Source organism: Gasterosteus aculeatus, chromosome 10, assembly GCF_964276395.1.
Source record: "Gasterosteus aculeatus chromosome 10, fGasAcu3.hap1.1, whole genome shotgun sequence".
Lineage (NCBI taxonomy): Eukaryota > Metazoa > Chordata > Actinopteri > Perciformes > Gasterosteidae > Gasterosteus > Gasterosteus aculeatus.
In genome coordinates this window covers 7171817-7191899 of record NC_135697.1, presented here as the reverse complement: position 1 = coordinate 7191899, position 20083 = coordinate 7171817, and the positions used below count along the sequence as shown (strand labels likewise).

At 45.0% G+C, this 20083-nt stretch overlaps 1 protein-coding gene across 3 annotated transcripts in view; it reads right to left on the bottom strand.

Annotated features, from left to right (window-relative positions):
- Nucleotides 1-20083, bottom strand: part of atxn1a (ataxin 1a) — a 58683-nt gene that overhangs the window by 24032 nt on the left and 14568 nt on the right. For all 3 annotated transcript variants that reach the window (XM_078081397.1, XM_040187822.2, XM_078081398.1), the window contains exon 2: nt 17362-17524. The gene's annotated coding sequence lies outside the window, so the exon portion shown is untranslated. The remainder of the gene's footprint in view (nt 1-17361; nt 17525-20083) is intronic.

Genomic DNA, 20083 nt, shown 5'->3' with positions numbered 1-20083 from the left:
TTTCTGTCTGCAGCGTAGCTGAGAATAATGAGGAGCAGTTAAACCCGAACTCAAACACCATGCAGAATGGAAACACAGCATCTCTGAACCAAACATAGATTTAGGAAAGGAAAGAATGCAAGAAAAGAAAAGATGCAGTGGCAGATGACTGTGGGACGATAACAGAGAGAATGAATAAAATAAAGAGACGCAAAAAGAAGAAACAAAAGGAACAGAGTCGATGCTGAGTTTGATAACAGAAAAAATGAATTTGCGTCTCTCTCTCTCTGACGATCTGAAGATCTTCAAAGGCTAATGGAGCACTCCTGAGACGCTGCTACCAACACCGGTAGGACACACACACACATACGCGTACACACACGCGTACACACACGTACACCCTGCTGGGAGACAAGCTCAGTGGTGCCGTCCTCTGAACCAAAGTAATGATTCACCAGGAGCTCCCAGACAGATGCAGGGAGGGAGGGAGGCAGAGTATGACAGGAGGAAGAAAAGCAGATTGCAAAGAAGGGAAATGTGGAAGAAATTAGACAAACCTCATAGCTGCAGGCCTCGTACTCGCCTGATTTGTTTGCAAAAACCACTCAAAATAAGAATGAGAAAGCATAATGTGATCCAACAAAAACAGATAATAGATAGATATAATGATGGTACAATAAAACTTATTATCAACGATTAAAACCACAAGCTTATGCCAATGTTATCTTCACTCACGTGTATTCCTTCCATAAAATATTAAATAAATTAAATGAATACAATAAAGAGACCTGCCCTCTCCAGAGCAGCGACAAAGCTCTTTTCCCTGCACTTTGGCCTTGGGAGAAAATGTACAACCCGACCTAAACGGCGCCTCTCCCTGCTCAGAAGATGAGTCGGCGTGAAAACGTGCACAAAATCTGCACGGCTGATGAAGTCGGGCTCATTATTTGCTGCGGCTGTTACTGCCGCTGCTCGGTCTGGGGAAATAATATTCTTACACGCCTCGTTAACTTGCTCTCTCTTCACTTCTTTGCCCCCCCTGCCGCCCCTCCCCCCCATGCCTTTCTCATTCGTTTCCCTCTTCCCAAACGGCCGCTCGTCTCCCTCGCTTCCTTTTTCTCCGATGTCGCCTTTCCTCATTTGACCTTCCCGCTTCCCCCGGTCGGTTTACTCATGTGTGGCCCATTGTGCGCTCCGTGCACGTGTCAGATGAGCACTCGGAGGATGTTTTACAGGCAGCTCAGTTCCACGCTCAATTGGTTAACTGACGGAGCGGCAGCGCCCGCGCTGCGCTTTTGAACTTTTGATGGAAAACAAGTACGTTGGCGCGGTGCATCCTCTGCGTTAGGAGCACGCGAGGAATAACATAAGGAAGAAAGGATGTTTTCATGTTCTCGTGGCAGCGCAGCCTTTTTCTTTTTCTTTTAAAAGACGTGTGCAGCTTATTTTATTCAACCTGGTGCCTGTGTGTGTATGTAAAATAAAAGTAGAACCAACAAAACATAAAATAAAAATGTTTTCCGATGCTAGTGATCTAGATATGGAGACGGTTGTTGTCCATAAACTACACTTATTAGCACTTTTTAATGTTCAACCACACTGCATTATACGCTCTCTGCTGTATCTTTTAAAAGCAACGATTTAGTAACTCAGAAGACGATGAGAGTAGCTGCGAGTGGTACTAAAATTCAAGCGACACCGATACCTGAATGCCACCGGGGTTCTATTTAGTTGCTACAAACCAATAGAACCAACTTAAAAGCCACTCGCTGTCCCTTAAACCCGAAAACCCCACCTGAAATGTACCCTAATAATTGCCATCATATTCCTTTAAGAGTGCGGGTTCTTTTCAGCAGTCACACACTGAGCCAAGTCTATTTATAGCCAGTCTGTCTATGAGCCCTACTACATTTACATGGGAACCGGTCTCACACACACGCACGCACACACACACACACACACACACACACACACACACACACACACACACACACACACAAGTATGCACGTCACAGACACTCCCACTGGTTGATAGTGAGCATGCTTTTCCTGCTGTGGTTGAACATCCCGCTGACAGTAAATGCTCGGTGCTACTCGACATCGCAGAGCAGTTCGGCCACAAAAGTTGTGTGAAGACAAACTGCAGCAAAACCTTTTGACGTCTCCCAAAATGAACAACGGGTTTATTCCTGGCAGAAACCACGCAGAGCGTCTTGTAGTCTGAAAGTGGAAACCGACCAACACTGACCTCAAAGTATGCGAGATGGCTTACTTTGCTGGTGGACAGCATGAAAGCTGTAGTAATGTGTTGTTTAACGACGCTTCATGTCATGTTTCTATCGCATTAAATCTGTCATACATTCGTTGCTGTTTAACTCTTAGCTGTGGACGTAAGCGGTACCTTGCACACACGCATGTGTTGGATCTGTATGTGAAGCAACCACAAAGTCACGCTGGGAAAAGCTCGGGTGCAAGCCGTGTAATCAATGTTGCTTCAGTTTCAATTTAGCTGCCTCAAATTCAAGGACCTGCTTTTGAATTGTTGAATTGTCACCCTGTGACACTATTATTGTGTTTTCTTTTTTTTCTGTGTTTTGTGATAAATCAAACTGCTGGGAAAAGCACATAGTTTGGTGTCCGTGTTCATGTACACGTCACAGCAATTTGAAGCCACACTTACTTGATCAAACTCCTTTCGATATGCGCAGTAATGTTGAAGGTCGGATGGGTGCTGTGCAAGAAGGGATATTGGTTTCTGAGTGTGTGAGTTTTGGTTTGTGTGGTTGACAGAGAGGCAGAGAGAGAGAGAGAGAGGGGGGGAGACATCATTACTATGACTGTTTTTAAGGCCTGGTAGATGGGTCAGGGTAGGGTAGATGTGAGCTCTTGGTTTGTTTGTGTGTGTGTTTGTTTGCACATTCTGTCCTCTTCATCAGGGTACTGGTGATATTTGATTGAGTTTATAAACATAAAGACACCCACACAGTCCATCGCCAACATGACATTTATGCCTGTAAAATGATGTATTTGTATATCCTTCTTTCCATTTCCTTTCTGTCATTCTCTTCCTGCAGCATCACTGTTCACTTCCATCCTCCTTCACTTGCAACCCGCGTGATTCTTTCCCTCAGTCCACTCCCATCTACTATCCACTATGCAGTAGAACAACCCGGCTATTATCAATGTATTTAACTCCCTCCTCCCACTGAGATCAGTTCCAAATTTTCCTTTTTCACATCCCTCTCAACATAAATACCTCCCTCCCTCCCTCCCCGCTTCCCTCTTTCCAAGCAGTGCTCGTCCTTCTCCCCAGTGTTTTACCCCCTCCCATCCTCCATCTGTCTCTCCCCACTCTCACCGTCCTTCACCTTCACACCACAACCTCCCACTTTCACTGTCTCTGGAATCGCTATGAAGGTGGGTGAGGTAATCATAAAGCCTCCCCACGCACACAGACACACTCAACAGTGTGATCATAAAGCTGACAACGCTGTCATTTGGGGAGAAACACACCCAGAGATAAAGTAAAGGGTCAATCTGTGTGCGTATATGAGGATATATGAGAAGTGTGTGTGTGTGTGTGTGTGTGTGTGAGAGAGTTGAAGGGGAGCCACTACACAAATGTTTGCAGTAAAAGCAATGAAGAGAAAACTGTTCTATAAGCTCCAGTCACAAGCCTGTGCGTGCGTGCGTGCGTGCGTGCGTGCGTGCGTGCGTGCGTGCGTGCGTGTGTTTAGGGGATTCCGCACTGCTCGCTGTCTCATTACTTGGTCCTTTGCGCTGACTCGGACACACTGTGAACTCACAAGCAGACCATGTCCCGCGCAGGGTAACGTTACATGTAGAAATGGAAGTGGCCCAGCAGCCAGCTTAGCCTAGCAAATAGCTTAGCATAGTGGTGCTTTGAGTGGTCGTTTTTGCCACTAATCCCCCTGTTCTGTTTGACACGTGGAGGAATTACGCCCTGCACAGTTCAGAAGTAAACAAAGTCGCGTTGTAAAATATTTTATAACATTTTGACAGCCTGATAATTACTACACGGAAAGGAAAGGAAAACCGTACAAAAGCATAGAGAAAGTAAACAAGGTGAAGCTGAGATAAAACAGAGAAGAGTTGAGTCAACGTGAGACGGAAAAACAGACCAGCAAGACAGTACAGGAAACTGTTTAATAACGAATAACAGCGATCGTTTTTTTGTGTCCTGACCTTCCGAGTCACTATTTAAGAGGGACACCATTCAAAAGTCTCTCATTTGCGATACGGGTAGAATTGTTTGCTAGAGATGTAGGTCAGTAACGGGGAACAAATGTTGTTTTGTTACTGAACTAGTTCACATAAAAAGGCATCTACCTGTAACTGCACAGCTGTGTGTCAAACAGCCAAATGCATTTTCCATCCCACTGGCTGGCTGGTTACTGAACAGCTGCTCGTTGACTGCTGAACGGCGAAGACTTGACCACCCGCAGGCAGGTTGTCTCATCGAGCGCGGGCTGTAAGAAATCCCCCTAATAAGGAGACATTATGTGCATGTTTGTGTGTGTGCGTGTCAACCACCTGAATGACTGTGTGCGTGTGCGTGTGTGTTGCATGTCCGTGCACAGGAGGGGTGCTATTGCTCGCTGCTGTTACACAATACACATTGTATAACAACTGCTGGTGTGTGGGCGGTTCCCGCCATCTGGAGAGATGCAACCCCGACCGCGCCTGGCACTACGCACTGACTGTGTGTGCCTGTGTGTGTGTGTGCACTTTTGTGTTTGTTTGTGTCCACAAATAGAGGCCGCGTCATCTACAGTAGCTGTACGTTTCTGGGTCCGTGTTCATGACGGATTAAAGCACGGGAAACGAGGGTAATCCATTGCTGCGGATGCACTGCGTGTTTTGCTGTTTGCGACCTTTTTCCCCCTGATAAATACCCCAAATGCATTATTGTGAAGATGTATTGCATGTGAAATTGTATCCGCACACAGGACTCCTTGACCGTACCTTCGTGGCAAGGTCTTCTGGGGGTTTGACGGGTGATAACCAATTTAGCCGAAGCCAAAATGTCCCTCCCAGGAAAATTAAGTCAACCACACAAACAACGTCTTGGAGATCCATAAACAAACAAACATAAACAGACAAACAGACAGTCACGAGAAGTGTACAGAGCACACAACACAAACACACACACACACACTAAACAAGGCGAGAATCAACTCTGTCAACTCCAAGTCGGAGCTCAACAGCGAACTGTTGCTATGGAGAAGAAAAGTGTGGCTTTCCAGTCTATTTTCGGGAGAACAGTGTTACTTATTCTTTTCGCTGCATATATCAGATGCAAACGGAACCAGATATCGAGCACTGGCTCCACACTGTCTGTGAACAGTGAGAGGATTTCAATTAATCAACCTCATTATTCACCCTCACTGCAGCTACTGATCTGTAACTAATCAGCCTACCAAAAACACACAAAGACAGCAGTCTGCAAAATGTCTAAATTGGACCAAACAATGTACTTAATCAGGACCACAATAAGGCAACAATCATCTTAAATAGGAATGAACAATTTCCCATAATGTGTTCATGTTATAAACAGCAGCACAGTAACGGCTTCTATGTGAATGCAGCTTAGGGATCATTGCTTCCCATCATTACTGACTCCTCTGCATATCAGAAGCTACAATAATTGGACACATCTGTTGTGCACTCTATTACACACTATTGTGTGTATTTAGTTGTCTTGCTTATGACATATTGAGAAATATCAAAGCTTTTAGTGATAAGAAGTAAAACGACGTGGCCAGTACTTCCTCAGAGAACACGGGTTCCACTGAGAGCATGACTACACGCTGTAATATGGTACACTTTGAGTTCACTTATATTTGCATGAGGCACATATGGGAGCCAAAGTGCATCCACACGCGTGTGCATGCTCCTGCATTTTCACTTCTCAAGGTGAAGCCACGCAGTGAGCCAACTTGCCTCTGATCCTATAGCAGATGACATCACAGCTAAAGAGGAAGTCGCTGGACTCTCATCCCGCCTGCTGTCATTGAGAATCGCAGCTTCTCTATTGCAAACACCTCCCAACTCATTGCTGTTGATCATCTCCTGAATGCAATACTTTATTTGAGTCTCCGTGTGGCTTGTATGAACCTGTGGTTGATGTATTTTGTCTTCTATGTAGAGTGAGAACTGAAATAATGAATAATGAATTTTTATTCTTCATTCTATTTCAGATAGCTACAACATTTTGTACCGAGGGTTAAAAACACACTGAAAACAGATACAAGTGTATATAATTAGGGAAAGTTTCTGCTGTATCAAAAGCCATAAAAAAGATCAAAACATTTTCAAATCCAAATCCTCAGTTCAGATCTCAGGGATCCACATTTCATTCCTCCTGCTTGTCAAGCAAGAACCCCCCATTGTGTTGAAAAGCATGAAATATGTGGGTTTAAATAATGACGAGAGCACACCTGCTGTCGGTGGGAAGTTATGCGAATTTTAAAAAATGCAACCGCTTACTGGCTGTCACTGGACGTCAAGTTGGGGTTTTGTCTTGTCATTTCCTGTTTTATTTTGAAAGATTAACCTTCCTCTCGTTTCAGGTCTTGTTTCTTAAGAATGACCTCAAGTTTTTTTCACAGCATTTTTGGTTTTCCTCCTAATGGAGCAATTTGGAGTTTTTTTAGGTATTCCTCTGTGAAGAGTGATTTACTGTTTATAGATCATTTCTTTCAGATTTTGTTGATAGGTTTCTTATAAGGTTTTTTTTATAGCTGCTTACTTTATCACCCAGTGTGGGAGATTCCTATTTAAAGTCCAGGTCTGACACTGGCTCTCTCATGCCCTTCCCTTCGATGAGTGATCCACACTCCACTCAAGTCTGTTTGCCAGGAGTTCAACGTCAGACTAAGCATCCGATCAGGCATCTTTGTATGAACCGTTCATAATTGACCGTGAACACATTTCGATTGGTACTCGGTACTCACTGCGTATAACAGTGTATGAAGGAAATGACTATAAGTACATTAGTGTCTTTGGGACGAGCTGAGCTCAGATCTCATCATTTGAAAGTTCGCTTTCTTTTCAAAAACAGGCCCCAGGGGGACTGACTTCACAGAGGTGGCTGTACACAAGGTCAATTAATGACCCGGGCCCTAGTGGAGCACACTGGAGGACCACCACTGTTGTTACGTTATATTTCATCCTCACTACTAACAGGAAATAGTTCCTACACAAGTCCCCGGGGGCTGCAAATGTGTGTGTGTGTGTGTGTGTGTGTGTGTGTGTGTGTGTGTGTGTGTGTGTGCCCGAGGAGTGCGTGGCCTTCGATCTGTCTCTCATTTAGGACCTCTCTTCAAAAACACACACACACAGGTCTGAAGAGGTTATGGGAACGAGTCTTTGGCTGCAACTCCAGGAGGAAGAGAGTCAAGCAGTGAGAGGAGAAAACTGGAGAAAGCAAGACATCGAAAGCAAACATCCATGCGTGTGGAAAACGCACCAGTCATGGCTGTTTGTTTTTGTTCAAAGGCACATTCTAAAATGTAAAACTATTACATTTGACTAAATAACCTCTACATTTACTGAGTCCTGTCACCTCCCTCTTTTTCATTTCAAGAAGAAAAAGGGTTGACAGCCAACTGAGCCACAATGTGTATCAACCTCACCCTGATATTCCTTAGAAATGACGCTACATCTAAGCATTCAGAGAGCACTTCCACCACCCGGGACGCCTGCCCGAAGGTCCGTGTGACCAGGCGCGTGCAGACAGTAGAGGGCAGAGCCGCTGTCAGAGATAAGGCCTTGGGCGATAAACCGCAGGGGAGAGGCAAGGATACGTGCGGCCGTATTTCCCCACTGGTTTCTACATGCGTCCGGCTGCTGGTCAGTCAACATCCGTTGGGGGTAAATTGTGTGATCTGGTTCGGTCTGTTTGGGGATGGTAGACTGCATGTGGAGCACGCGCGCTACAGCGTCATCATTTAATCATTCGCTCGGTTCTAAAAATGACTACGACCACTCTGTTCCTCCCTCTGCCTGTGCTGTGATTCCAGATGAAATGCTTTATTAGCAGACTGCTGAGCTCTCAGGAGTTTGCCGGGTTGCGCATGACGGAACAGCAAATAGTCCCAGCAGTCAAGAAGACGTGTGAATTTAAAAATCACATAAAGTGGACGGAGCGGCGTGTAGAACAACACCATGCCGCCATGGGACAGAGCCATTTTGGACATAAACACATTGTTGGAAATCTAAATACCTTAAATTCCATTACGGACATGAGATATGTTATGTCATATGATCTGACATATCTAAACATGAGAGTTTATTTACATCTCCGTGTTGTTTTGTGTTCCCCCTTGGAGAGCTGGGTGGACCCTCATTAAAAAATGAGGTGGGACATACGCAACAGTAAATAATGACGGTCTTAATGCACAGGAGAGTTTGGGCACAGTGATAACAGGCTGGAATATGGGCCTCATCTTTCCCCAAGGACAACACTGGGTTACCCAACATCACTCAAATGACACAAATACACACACACACACACAGTCATTGAACTAGTGCTTCACAAATCAATCTGACCCCTTATCTACTGAACGACAATAAAGTAGGTAGGAAGGGGATGATAAGAGTCTGTAAGAAAAGAGAACAATTAGATCTAAAGAGGAAAGGGAGAGAGAGAGAGAGGAGCAGAGGAGCAGAGGAAGAAGACCGGCGTTTTAATAATTCACAAACTTCCTTTAGAATAGAATCAGTGGCCAAACTGGATCCGTGTGTCCTCCACACAAGTCATCCTCGCTCATGAACTCTATTTTCAGTGGATGCGCATTAAAGGAGAAGTGCAGATTGAGACGAGAGGGGAAAGAGACACGGACTGCGTTACATCTTTATACATAATTGGTATTTTTCTTCATACAAGTTCACACGGGCCGGTATGTTCGGCGGTGGAGCAGCCACATACCTACTGCAGATGTTAAAAAACACTCCATGGCTGCTGCTCTAGTAGGGCTGCGTATGAGTGTGCGAGTGTAATTGTGTGTGCGTGACAACAGAAATCAATAGTCCTGAACATGGAAACGGACAGATGGATCTCCGCGTGTGTAGGTGGGCTCCGTATGTCCCTTCGTGTTTGTGTTTGTTCGGCTTCACGCGGCTCATCAGAGCCGTCTCGTCAGGTTTGTTCATGCATTCTCTCGGGGTGGGAAGCACTGTCCCACGCTAAACTCTTTCCTGCACACACACACACACACACACACACAGTACATATGACGTGCAGCTCGTCAGGCTGCAGGTCAAATGGAGCGAATGCAGAGACGAGAGAGCGCGGCTACGCCACGTTTGTATTGGTAATGATTTCCACGTGCCTGCTGTCATTCACGGTGACCTGCAGCAGCGGGCGTCTCTGTTATATAATCCTCGCCGTCAAACGTATTCACACACACACACACACACACAGACACACCCGCGGTGCAGAGCGGTAGAGCCTTCTTCACAGCTCAGAGGTCGTCCTGGAGTCGCGGTGACAGAAACCTGCGCGGTATTTCAACGCCGTCGAGACAGGAGCGGTCGTCCCTCCCACAGCTCGTCGGCCACTAACCAGCACAGTTAATGGTTCCAGTCTAAGGTTCGTTATGCTGTCATTGGCATCTATTCCAATGTTTGGATTATTCTAAAAAAAAAAAAAAAGTGCGACACGGATTCATTATTAGAGCATTCATATCATATGTTTAATCAAGACATTTTCTTGTAGAAATTGTGAAAATAAGCAAAGGACTGACAAAGGTCTTTCTTCTTGAGTGTAAGTGAGTTCTGTCTTGGTTCTAGTAAGATTTGCACACCGTGCACTTTTGTTCAGGGTGAACAGGGTGATACATAAGCGATCTGGTCTTGAGTTCAAAAATAGTGTTCCGAATGTGAGGACATGCAGCTTCTTTTGGTCCTATATGAAAGAACACTACGTACTTACTTGTATTTGGAATTGGAATGTGTATTGTAGACAAAAACTAGATATTTACTAGATGTTTCTCTCACTTCGCTATTTGATAAAGAAAAGAAAGGATCGAATCTAGTACTAAAAATATTTAGCAAATTAAACAATAAGGAAATTGTCATTTCTGAAACTGCACCAGGATGAAAACAGCTTTCTAATGGCAAGAGGAATTTCTACTAAAGCCTCCACTGCAGTGTGGTAGTGGTTCATTCAAACCACATATTTGTCTCCGGTCGCCTTGTTTTAGAATCCCCGCTGGCCGTTACCATGGCTGATTTCATAGAAATCCTTCAAGAGAGCGTTATACCATTCAGGAAGCAGCGGGGCGCTGGCTGCATTAGCCCCAACGTAAATCCGTGGCCCCCCCAAGTGAAGAAATACTTGATTGGCTCTACGGACTATTAGATCAAACCTCTCCACGCATGAAAGGATTGAGAAGCGGAGCGGGAGAGGAGAGTATATAGTGATGCTTGTAAGTGGCCATCCATCAGCAGGGCCGCGCAGAATGCACCGGCAATTTTGTGATGGAGGAAAAGCTTGCGCTATATGCGGCGCTGTGCAGCACAAGAATAATGCTGTTATAGAATCTGACAGCAAAACTAGACGTGCAGACGTGAGGTAACCCGACTCCAGACGAATCCCGCTGCTGCTTTAGAAAAAGAAAACACGAGTACTACGAGTACTTCTGCGTGCTTTACACTGTATCTACGCCTTCTCCACCGCCACAAATGCAGTACTCGAGGTAAGCTTATTTGTCTCCTGTGTAGTTAACTTAAACTGGGTTTCTGATGGTTATTATCACAGAGTGTGGGGAGATAACTTGCAATGGTTTCATTTCATCCAATTACAAAGAGCACTAATAAAGGGAAATTTCTTATTTCTTCTTCTTCTAATACGGCTTCTTCTTCTCCTTCTTAAAACACGGCTTCTTCTTCTTCTAATAATACGGCTTCTTCTTCTTCTTCTAATACGGCTTCTTCTTCTTTTCCTTCTTCTAACACAGCGTCTTCTTCTTCTTCTTCTTCTTATAATATGCCGTCTTCTTCTTCTTCTTCTTCTTCTAATACGGCTTCTTCTTCTTATTATTATAATACGACTTATTATTATTATAATACGGCTTCTTCTTATAATATGGCTTCTTATTATTATTATTATTATAATAAGGCTTCTTCTTATTTTGTTTTAGTTTATTTTATTCAATAATTTAATCTTTTTTATCTTATAATATTGTATATAATGTGTATCTTTTAATAATATTTTCTTCCCTGTATATGCTGCTGTGATACCAACATTTCCCTCTTAGGGATCAATAAAGTATCAATCTATCTATCTATCTATCTATCATCTTCTTCTTCTTCTTATAATACGGCTTCTTCTTCTTCTTCTTCTTCTAATACGGCTTCTTCTTCTATAAAATATAACTAACAGGGATTGCAGGGAACTATTAAAGACCGGGCAGGAGAGGAGATCTGAGAGGAAGGTGTGTCAAATGCACCACATGGAGAAAAGCAGAAATGAGGATGAAAGGGGAAGAAAGAGGTAAAAAACAAGTGAAGGAGATTAGAGGTGCAACCATGCACAGAGCCGGAGTAACACACGGAGCGATATGAAGAGCAAACAGTGTGGGTGGTCAGAAGGACGGTACTTTATCATCCCGCCTGGCTGCAAAAGCAATAAGCTATCTATAGGTCTCAGCATAAGGACTTCCCAGGCCCCAAAAAGGCCATCGCCATTCATCTCACTAAAAGAGCAAATGTTGCTGAACTGAGCTCATCCGCTCCGGCAGGAAAAGGGTTTGTCATCACAAACCCCCGACGATTTCAGAACAAGAAAGTGTTTGAGAGAACGCACCACCTTTCTTTGCTACGTTTTTTGATGTCATGTGATGTCATGTGATGTGCTCTACAAATGTGACCTTGTCCTTTCAAAGAATGCTACGCTATTTAATAACCATTTCCGCTTGCAGATGATTTGCGTCCCGATGTCTGGTATTCAGACGTCCCGGGCATAGCAGCCTTTGAAAACTATCGTGATCAAACAGGTAGTTAAAAGGCGACAGAAAATAAGTAGTTCTGTGATCGTACAGATTCCATTTGTGACAAGATACTACGCGGGGAACCTCGACCGAGACGAGGAACCTGTAAACGATGCCATTCGCATGACTTCTCGGTGCAGCTGATTATCACCCTCTGATGTGATCACTTCCGCCTGTCCCCCCCCCCCACCGCCCGCCCCCTTAACACCCCCCCACTCCCTCTTCCATGTGCTCCGTCTCACTTTGAGCACTTATACTGGAGGTGTGATTGCATCAAAGTGCTGAGAGCGAGGGCCTCTCCAGTGTTAATGCACGGAACAGAATGTACGGAGTAGTGACTGTAAAGGGGAGCATGCGAGGGGTTGGAGTGTGGGAGGAGGGGGGGTTGCATCCATTACTATAATCGTTTTGCCTCACTTGGAAAGGTGGCTCTGTGGAAGGAAGAGTACCGAGACGAGAGTGAGAGACTTTTATTGTTTTCTCACACGGCCACAGACAACCTCTTAACACACGAACCATCGATCCAAAGCGCAAACTTCACGACCTGCTTGCAACCGACTGAATGAAACCAAACCCAATTCCAAGCCAAAGCAATACGTTGATCCATGAAAACAATGAGGGATATCCTTCAAAGCGGGAGGCGGACGTCGTGGAATGCCCTGAGGGAATAACATTTAATGCAATAAGATCGCTGTGGCCAATCAGTCGCCACCAGCCGAGCCGGAGATGATGTCAGTCATCATTACTCATTGCTTAATGCTGTAGAGCGGGACGGAAATCAAGAGCAAACAAAGAGAGGAGCAACAAAAGTGGGTCGGAGTTAGGGAGGACACTGGATTAATCACGCTGAAAGCAGACAAGCACGCTTATGTGAATAATGGCACCAACACAAAGCGGAATTAGACACGCGTGCGTCTCTTATGTTCCTAAAACACACGCTTCATCTGGCGCTCAAACACACATGTGAAGAAGCTTAGAGCCATCGAGTCACTCTCACAAAAGGTACAGTGCACGCCACAAAAATGCATAACAGGCAAGCACCCTCAACACACACACACACACACACACACACACACACACACACACACACACACACACACACACACACACACACACACACACACACACACACACACACACACACACACACACACACACACACGTATGGCTCATTAGTAATGACCTACAGAAACTTGTTTTTCCATGCCGCAGGTCGAATACCGGTCGATTCTCCTCAGCGCCACATGACATTTCCTTTACATCTGCAATCAGCGTGTTGTGGTGCACCTTCAAGCCAAGGCCGTGTCTCTCGCGTACATACAGAAATGCATGTATACCTTGTTTGTAAAGTACACTCCCGGGTGAAGGTGTAGGTTGTATCAAGACAATGGACAAAATCCCTGAGCGGTAAAAGACATGCGCACACGCTGATTAGCTCCTATGGAGGAAGCCATTAGACGCCCCGTGTGATTGTCAGGCTCCACTCTAACATGCCAGGTCTGTAAGCAGACGGCGGTTATACGGAACATTAAAAAGAAGCTGCTGCACGAGTTCTTATCCTTGAATTGATTTCTCTTGTGTGGTTCTCAGATCCAAAAGAGTGACACTTCCCTGAAATTCAATGACATCAGCGCTCGGCCGGGTCGTAGAGAGAGACTGAATGGTCATTGTGCCGTTTCAGGTCAGGTTTTGGATCTGGGGTTAGGCTTATAAGAGGTCACTTGGATGACGGATCTGTTTGTACGAATCTAATGTGAGGAAGATGAAACGCACCCTGTAGAATGCAGATCTCTGCCAGTGAGGCTCCTCACTCACAAGGAAAGAGGAGTCGAATGTCACTCAGTCGTCCCTCCCGGCTCCCCGACATGGAAGAGGGGAACGAGGAGGCTTTGTGGATCATAACATTGCAGCGGATGAACTCCATCTGGAAATGCTCAACATGAGTCTGTGGTTTGCCAGATTAGCAGCGGACAGACAGACCGATCACATGATCTTCCCACAGGCTTTCCAATGAATATTAAGTCAAATTCATTTTGTTCAAGTGTACTACTTCAAAATAGTCTTTTCTTCTCTCTTGTTAAGATTTTCCTGTGCATTCACAACATGCAGTCTCATTTCCACTCTTTCACTTCCATAGTCTTTTCTCGGCCTCCTCTCCCTCCTCCTCGCTCTCTCCCTCTCTCTTCTGTTGAACTTGGCGACACCGCGCACGGTAATTAACTGATTGCTCGGTGTGCGCAGACAGCCACACGGTACGTGCGCGTCGGAGAGTTGTGTTCGTGGAGGGTGAGGCACGAAGTGAAGAGACAAAAGTGAAAGTGAGTGAGGGACTCAGAAAAGACAATGCAGAGAAAACGGGACGAATCAATGAAAGACCTTATTAAATGGCCGGTACAACAGCAGAAGACAATACGTTCATTACACAATGCAAGTTACGCCTCTTCCCTTTTTATTGCATTACTCTAATATTACCTCTTGTTCCCCTCCCTCCTTCCCTCTCGCTCTCGCTCCTTCGTTCCCGGGAAGCTGCCGTAGCAAAGTTGCCCGTCCCAGGTGATACTTACGCGTGTGTGTCCACTGCCCTCCAAACCCAATTAAATTATACTAAAAGAGAATGGGGGCCGAGATCAAATAAAGCAGAGAGCAGCTTTTACAAGAAAATAGAGACGGGGGAATCCATGCTTACACTCACACACACACACACACAGATTAAGGACATTTGCTCAACCTACTGAAAGCGCAGAGTGTAACAGGCTCCCTGCTGCAGGAAACCTCTGAAGTTCAAAAGATCTTCTGACATTCAAAGTGTGTTAATGGTAACAATGTAGCAGATCGCTGAATCCCCACAACTGGTGAACAGCAGTTTAATGTCAAAGCACAACTCAGTTTACCTCATATTGAGACGTCGCTCAAGGACTGATAGTCGCCGGCATTGTTGGACATCTGCACGCTCCAGTGAAGCTTTATTTTAAAGAGCACTGCTGGGTTAATTGGTAATTTGACATCTTTCAGATACTGTGAGCTGTTGCTGCAGGCTGCGCTGAGCCTAACGAAGAAAGTGGGTGGGAGTAATTTCAATCTCATATGAGGGGAAGAAAAAAAATCAATCTCTGCAAATTGATTGAATCCATATAAAGCTTTCAGATTTCCTGTGCAGGACATAAACACGTTAACTTTTTCTTTTGGCATCTAGACTTTGCAGCCTTGGGGCTTCATCTGAAAATAAAGTTGGCGTCAACCAGTAATGCGAGAAACTCGCATTACTGAGATGACTAAGATGCGACGCTTCCAGTCCAATAAGGTGGATTTCTGATTCCATTTTGTACAATAGAGGCAGGTCAAATAACACAAAGTGGCAGCAATAGCTTCAAAAACGTAAGGTAAAAATCAGTGTTTTTTGGAAAATCCCTCCGGCACTTTGTCAGTTGCATCATGATCATCATCATCACAAGTAACCACATTCTGAGCCGTGAGCTAACCTGTGCACCAACCCTGTACACACACACAGCTGAACTCTTCCCCCCCCGTTAACTGCTATTTTCCGACGTGCCGATCGGACGACGACGCTGCACGGCGTCATTGTTTGAGCTTCGAGACTGTCAGCGCTTCCATCTGCTCAGTTCTGAGGCTTTCTGCCCAAAGAAAGGCAACTGTCAAAAGTGAAAGGACAAAAGAGAGGGGAAGCAGAAAGTAGCAGGGAGTGTTGATGTGCAACTTCCATTCAGCAGGAGTGATGGGCGAAGAAAGGAGGAGACAGAAAGGAGAGAGGACACGGGGAGGAAAGGATGGAGGATGAATTCTTGTGAGTGAGAAAGAAAGTTATTTATATTTGTCAGACCACTTTATATTCCAACTTTGTATGTAATCATCTATTTTTTTCCTGCATTTGTTTCATCTAAACGTGTACCTTTTCTTTGTACTTTCTTGAAGATGGTCTTCATTCTACGCCATTCCTCGCCTCGAGTTAATTTAATAAACTAATTAGTCTGTACTTCAAAACATCTTTGTATAGTTGTGGGATAAGTCCCCGAGCTCACTGAGGTTCCTCGCAGCAGAATCCACTGTCGGTGAGTCAAATGCAACCGCAGACTGCTGGAGGGCGGTAAACAAAAAGATGTTTTGTAAACAGCAACTGGAACGAGACTCTGAAGACATTTCTCGTTGGGCTTAATGACTTTATTTTTTGAAAACTAATTACACTTATTTGTAGTATAATTCAAATTAGAACATAAATGCAGTCTGTGCTGGTTTTGAGAATCTCTTCTCTGAAATACATCTCCAGAAAGACGCAGGATTGGTCACAGGAGAGTGTTAGGACAGAGGAAAGGATACAAGGGGACACCAGAGGAGTCAGAGATGGTTTCAATGAGACAAAGGACAGGGATTGGCTTCCTCCCCCTTCCCAGTGAGCGGCGCTATTCATACTACTCTCCCTCGTAGGGGAGAATGGAGCTTCCACACACAGCTGGCGAGATGGAGATAAAAGACTGACGGAGGAGCTTTAATAGGTGGAGACGGGGAAGAGGATGCAGAAAGGAGGAAGAGGACAGAGGGAGAGAGGAGAGTTGAGGGAGATCAGGGGGGAGGGTTAAAAAAAAGCAGGGAATAGGATCAAAAGAGAAAACATGTGAGTGGAAGAAGTGAGGGTGAGGAGGAGAAATGGAGCCTATTATGTTTATTATCTATAGGCCACAGAAACACACAAGCCAAACCGCCAATAACACATCGCAACAGTCCAACTGAACTCTAATACTGACAAAACACTCCACAGGAATCCAGCCTGATAAAACATCTAGTGAATGTTTTCCAGTCTGAGAATTATGTTATTTTTAACTTTGGCACTGAAAGCTGAACAAAATCTGACAAAAATAACAATCAGTGGGCTCCTCGGCGTCGGTAATTTAATAATGAAATATTAGTGTTATTATTGTCAGCTGTCCAATGTGGTTTTCACACCAAGGAAAAGATCCGTTTGTTTTGCCTTTCAGCTTTTCATTTGTTTGTCTTCACACGAGGAGCCGAGAGGTGGAAGCATGATGATGTATGGGCCGACAAGTACGACAAGTCTTTGGACAGTTTTGGCGAGTCCTCCTGCCTCATTAGCACTAAATGCAAGGTCTTATTCAGCGGGTAACAGAAGGTCACGCAGCGCTTTGCTCCGTCTGTACCCGGAGCTCGAGTGTCATTTAGAAGCCCACACTCCCGTAGTGAAATATTATCATTGAATAATCCCTCTGGGCTTCTTATCCAAGAACTGCTGGAAACAAACCATTGAGCTTTCGAGTGATCTGGGAGAATCCCAGCGACCGTGTGAACATCCCGCTCTCTCGGCGAGCGCGTCACGTGGGCGAGACCTCCGTCCTACCTGAAAGGCGGAGTAGGCGGAAGGTGCGGTTCCTGGTGCACAGTCTGGATTCCTCCTCCTACGATAGGAGGGAAGCGCCGCGGGGGCCTGCGCCCTCCGTCCACGCTGTCCGTCCACGTCCGTCCGTCCACGTCCGTCCGTCTGCAGGCGCTGTCACCATTCCCTGCGAGGAGACGCAGAAAGCGTTTCAACAGTGCTCCCGGCTGCATTGTGTTATTCTTCTTGTTGTGATTATTGCTCAATTATCACTGCATAATAAGCAAATCCCCCGCTGTGCAATTACAATCATCAGCTTAACCTTCAGCCAAGTGATTTTTGTCCCCAAATGATTTGCTCTCAGTTTTAATGGCTGTTGTGCTGAGCAGCAGCTTATGGAGAAAGAGTAAACTTATCCGTAACATTCTGACAACCTTCAACTCGCTCACTTTAAACACATTTAGAGCTTCCTGATCTTTTCAGTGCTCTAAAGTCAGCAAGAAAGTTTATTCATCCTCAAGAGAAATTGAAAGGTATATACGAAACCTGCACGTATGCGTGTGTTATTTGTGTGGTTGCATTCCGTGGTTTGCTGCTATAAAAACACCCTCCTCTTAAATGTCAATAGAGGCAACCTGTTAACCTTTGATGCACATCGATTGCCACAGCGGCCTTACTTGACGGATCAACGGAGCGATGTGTAAAGGCCGGTTCTCCCTCGCTCTCGCTCTCCCAGGGGCTGTCAGAACAAACACCCATGCTATTTATACACTGATGCCCCATCGGCATGGCAACCCCTCTTTGTTTATCCACATCCAGACAATGGTTTGAGGCATGTATCCTTCCTTTGAAAAAAAAAAATCAAAACACAGTTATTTGGAGGCTCTTTCAGGAACTTGGCTCGCTGTTCGGTGAGGACAATGTTTCCGTCTGACCAAATGCCTCCGGTTAAATGAGAGCTACTACGAGGGAAGGAAGGCTTCTACTAAAACTAGTGTATCTACTTAAATCTGTTGGTTTTCCAGTTGTTTGAGTTGTTTGTTACTTCAGTGCAAGTCACTCAATACCGAACGTCAGCTCAGAGCCTTCGTGGATCACCGAGGTGAGACGGGTGCTAACGCCTCCCGACTAAATAAATGTAGTAGAATGTGGGATGAGAAGTGCTGCGTGTGCGTAGCCAACACAGTCTTCTCGTTTACAGTAACCCTGGGGGCCGTTACCGTAGCGACCTGTTGACCCAAGGTCAAGAGGCGGGGCAACACAAAATCCCATCAGTTGATTGTGTGGCAGCGGACACACACACCGATACTAAAACACACTTCTGTGCTAAGTTAAGAAAAGTTAAATAAACGTGCATGCACACGGGCATGCGAAACCGCTATAACACTTTATATACACGTATAAATGATCACAATCACATACAAGCCCACACTAGAAACATTTGCACAACCAACAACACAAACACACACATTTCAAAAGACCACAGAAAGTATTGAGGTTCTATTTACACTTTGGCTTTCAAACATTTTACTGCAGTGGCTTCCTGTACCAGCAGTATAGATTTAACAACTCATTTAGTATAGTGAACATATGCAGCGTATACCCAACAGCACATGTGTGATCATCATGTGTGTGATTAGAAGAGGGGTTGAGCTTATGCAACATTACGATCGCTTCATTAATCACTGAGCTCACTGATCTAAAAAGCAAACCACAGGTTGTTAATGAATCAATAACTCACTTCTTGAAAAGGGTTTCAAATAGAAGGATTTAGGAAAAGACGGTTTTAGGAGAAGAAGTGAGCATTAACCTGGTAAAAAAAAAGACAATAATACTCTACAAGTTAACTCGCCTACCTTCATTTCACTACATCAAGGATTTACTGTGTTTTGGAGTCTCCCTTTCGAGGCATGACAGAAAAACACCTTTTCTTTAAGAATTCAACTCAACACATGACGAGTAACTAAATAGAACGGCCTCCTCCCTTGGATGAAGATCTATCTGTTAATTTCCGGGGATTAATCAATACAAGGAGATTTTTTTTATATGGGAAAGAGTGGTCTAAATGTGCACACACTTAAAAACACACACACACACACACACACACGCACACACTTTTTTGCACCGACTCAGCAGCTCAGCAGCTCAGCAGTCAGTTCCCTCTCTGTCTCACAATGAGTTCAATAACAGTGCAGCCAGAGTGTGCGTATGCGTGTGTGTGCATCTCCATGTGCACCTATCCAACCATGGCCTGCCCCCCTTTCAATCTGCTTTTCTATTGGTGCCCTGGTCTGTTGCCCCAGTGACGCAGGCAGGGTCGGACCCACATGCACGCACATTAAACACAGCTATTAAGTGTGTGTGATGAGGAACCGAGCAGTATCTCTTGCAGGATTACACACTGACATGTCTTGTCTGGCTAATCCAGAGACTCGGCTCTCTGTAGCTTATTATGACCTGTTCTTCACAACAGCCTTTTTTTTATTACAGTTTTGCCTCTACGTCGCCGTCACATGTCACGTCTAATCAGCTTCTGCCCCTGATCATTATTATTATTATCATTATCATTACAGAATGAACCCATGAGGAAAGGCAGTGGACAGAGTGCAGCAGAAGCCACTTGTCCTCAGAAGGGAATTCCACTGAAAGTGACTAATCGGCAAAAGGTACACTGCAACTGAAATGCGTCATAAGTGTTGACTTACTAAGACTGAGGAAAGTGCAGCGTTGCAACGCTGTTGTATTG